This window comes from Arachis duranensis, chromosome 8 (genome assembly GCF_000817695.3).
Source record: "Arachis duranensis cultivar V14167 chromosome 8, aradu.V14167.gnm2.J7QH, whole genome shotgun sequence".
NCBI lineage: Eukaryota > Viridiplantae > Streptophyta > Magnoliopsida > Fabales > Fabaceae > Arachis > Arachis duranensis.
Genome location: NC_029779.3, coordinates 27,315,469 through 27,319,655, shown reverse-complemented (window position 1 = coordinate 27,319,655; position 4,187 = coordinate 27,315,469).

Sequence of the window (4,187 nt, the reverse complement as noted above, 5' to 3'; positions counted from 1 at the left end):
GTTCCAACTTCCAAACTCAAACAATGATATATTTATACATATCCTGACAGGGACGGATCCATACTATCATGTATCATCATATCATGCATGTGCTTTTTTATAATTTTTTTTAAAAAATTAGCTGGTAAAGGCCCAACTTGTATATATCAAAGTCAACTTTATATTTTTACAATCACAATATCAACATATAATATAATAAACACAAGATAAGTTTACAGTTTTAGTAAGAAAAATAATAGGATATACAAAAATAATGTATATAAATATAGAGGGTTCATTTAGGTGAACTTTAAACATGATGTATATAAAATGAGGACATCCTGTACTTTTATTTTTTTGGGACTTACCATCTTGTATGCTTGTGTTTTTTTTTTTTTGGTCAAGTGAATTGGACAGCCCCAATTTTAAGCATTATATTCATGTTTCACACACTTACATAATACATTCATACACACTATATGATTATTATGGGTTTTTAAACAACATCCAACTTCTACGTTCAATAACAAAGCTCAAAAGAGCATCCTCATCCTTAGGCCCAAAAAATATATTATATAAGCCCCAAGTTGGGCATAATAGTCAGAAGTTTCAAGATTTTTAACCCAAAATAGTGTGTAAGTTGGGCTTAATCATAAAAAATTTCAAGATTTTTAACCCAAAATAAAGTGTGCCTAAAAACACCCAAAATAAAGAAGTATAGAGTATGACCCAAAAAAAAAAAGAAGTATAGAGCATTAGAGCAAATCCAGGATGAAGGATCACTTGAAGTTGTAGGAATGACACAATACTAATCCATGTTCCACACGGCTAAGGAATAAAAAAAATTATCTATGACCAACAAAATTATTATTTTAATTAATATTTAGTTAATATTTTAAATTTTAAGTATTAAATTTTAATTTTTAAAATTTAAAAACTAAATTCTAATAGTATAAATATTGGCTAATATTGATAAAAACAAATCATATCCTTGGAGAGTAAATAATTTATACCACTTTTTCATGTTAGCATCTTATTTTAGAATATTTCTATAAATTCAATACTAAGAATTAGATTAAAAAATATGAAAAATTTAAAAAAAATGGTTTGATGATAAGTGTTCTTTCATATTCTAAAAAATATATTAAAAAAGATACTAATTTCTTATAACTCATTCTAATGTCTAATAACTCAATTTTATGAATTTAATTATTATATTATATAACTACCATTCTATAGTTAAAGAAGAAATAATATTATATAACCAGTAAATATTATTATTTTTTATCAACTCTTTGTTAATAATAATTTGCATCATATTTATAGATATTTTACGCACATAAATTAATATAGTTTGCATTTATATTTTTCAGAGTTTGTACACATAAAATTAATAAAATTTATTTATTAAAGATAATTTAGTATTTATATTGACCAAATGATGACAAAAAATACTAAAAATTACTAGCACTTAAGAGTTTCTCTTAAAAAAAAAAAGTTACAACATCAACTACATATATATAGACCTAAGAACATTATATGAATATATGATACCACAACAAAGTATTAAATAATTCATCATGAAAATAGCAACTTATTTTCCTAAGTCAACTTAATTTTAAAGGCAACTTATAACATCTAAAAAATATAAGGAGAGGAGTTCGTGACATCACAATCTCATAATATATGTCCTGCTATAATATAAATACGTGTACAAAGATATAATCTCTAACTTAATTCCTCTTGTGAATCATGCTACTTGATCGTTCGAATCCTTGTAAGAACACCTCTACCATTAAAATGACGAACTCAAGACATTAAAAATTTACAATAAAAAGATGATAATAACATTATATCTCTAACCTACTCTCTACACTTTTACTCAAACTAAATAACCTCTAAATTCAAAAAAGTAAAAACACTTCCAAACACATGCATATGCATACCATTGTTTGATCTCGCATTAGTTAATAATCATATGCTGTTTTTCTTGTTTGTTTCAACTTTCAAGTATGATTTTTCACTTTATTCCTTCGGTCAATCGTAATCCAAGTTCTAAAGTCATGTCATTTTTAGCTCCATATAATTACTTGGTTAAATTTCTTTTCGGCGGTAAAGTATTCTAATAATATACCTCAAAACACTAAATTACCTTGCAGTAGCCTTTAATAATTATTTCATTCTCACTCATTGGTATATTCAATGCATCTAAAAAAAATTGAAAGCTAGGTGTTAAAAACCTCAGTGACCTAGTATTCTCTTATAACAAAGTCTTTATGATAAAAGTGTACCTTTCTCTAAAACAAAAAAAAAAGTCAAAAATGAAAGAAAAAGTCAAAAATTAATTTATTCTAAAGTTAAAAATAAAAAATTTAGTTAATTTAGTTGATTATCTGTAAAATTTGTAAAATTATAGATGACTGAACTGTCACACAGTTGCTAAGAATTATTGACGGCAAATCGCCAATATGTACCAATTTTACCAATGGCCAAATTGATTCCTCGGAAAAAAGAAATAATTTTCTGTTCAAATTACTATAATGGCAATTTGAAGTAGTACTATGATGGCAATTCCTAAGTGATCCGTGATTTCATGCCGTTTTTAGCATGCAAAGCAATTAATTAATTAATCACAAAACGTGGCCAAGTACAAATTAGCTAGGAACACACCACCTAATGATGCCAAAATGCTGGCTGGCATTTCAAAGTAGCAAAACAGTCTTTGAAATTGAAACCCCCTCTTTTACCTGAAAAAAAAGGGGGGCTCATCATATATGATTATGATTCTCAACCCTTCAAATGGTGGCAATTTACATACCCTATTGTATTTTATAACCTTTGATAGCTTATTATTGTTAACAATAATGTTGAATGAAATAATGAAACGTCATGTCGTCCCTCTCTTGCAACTTGAAAAACAAACACATGCAAGAGCATCTCTATCTTCCTTCCATCTCATAAGAGAGACCCCACTTCTTTACATGCTTTCATGTCATTAAGCAAATGAATGGTCAAGCCCAAGGTCACCGAGAAATCATCCAATGTACCTTTTTGTGAAAATTATTCTCTCTTATACTCCCCCAAACATACATATATATACATGAATTAAATAGACCCTACCTTTATTTATATTTGCCAGCTAGACGTGAGAATCTTCTCCCTTGAATCGTATAATTTTCCTTTTGTCAAAATGCTCAAATAAATTCAATTAACAATTTCAGATTATTTTCTTATATTCTCACTATTCTAAGGCACGGTTACGTTGGGGCCGGATGTTTAATTTGCGCATGGCTCCTTCAGTTCCATAATCAATAATAATCACAATTTAACGTGGTGATAATATAATGTCGCCTATATATTGTGATGATGAATATTTAATAACAAAAAATATAACCCAAAATCAATCAAAATTTATTTTATTTGATATTTATTAAATATTATAATAATTAATAAATATTAAATAAAATAAATTTAATTTTTCAAATATTATCAATATTATGACATGAGAGTAGAAAAGGAGATTAGATATTTAGTCACAAATTAAAATTTAAATACAATTAACTTTACGTAAAATTAATAATTAAAAATTATTAAATAATTTAAATAATTTAACTAAAATTTTATTTAACTACTTTTAATTATTAATTTTATTTTAAATTAATTGTAACTGAATTTTTACTTTAGTCAAATTATACATGATAACAACATGGTAGCGTGGTAGCTAGGTGGGTGGAATTATTTATTTATTGATTGATTTGGGGTGGCAATATATAGGTGAATAGCATACTAAAAAATGCAAATGTGAGCAGGGCCTAGTTATGGAGGGTATTTACATTTACAATTAGCATAGCGACAATATATAGTAGATAGTAGAGAGTACGTACAAGCTGAGAAGTAGTGATGATAAATAAATGTCAAGTCTTCTTAATGAAGGGACAGGTTTTCACAGTTTCACGTCCACCACTTCAGACTCAGAGTGGCAGTGCCGTAAATACAGCTCAAACTTGAGTCCCAAAATTAAACACCAGACAATGTAAGAGTATCAATCCTAGTTAGAGTGAAAGGCTGAAAAGAAAAAAAAATCACATCATTATTATGGATTAAATTAAATAATATCACCATAAATTAAAAGTAAGAATAATATTTTAAATCATTCTCTAATAAATTATTAGTTAGATAATTTAAGTTTTAATAAAATTTAATTATTA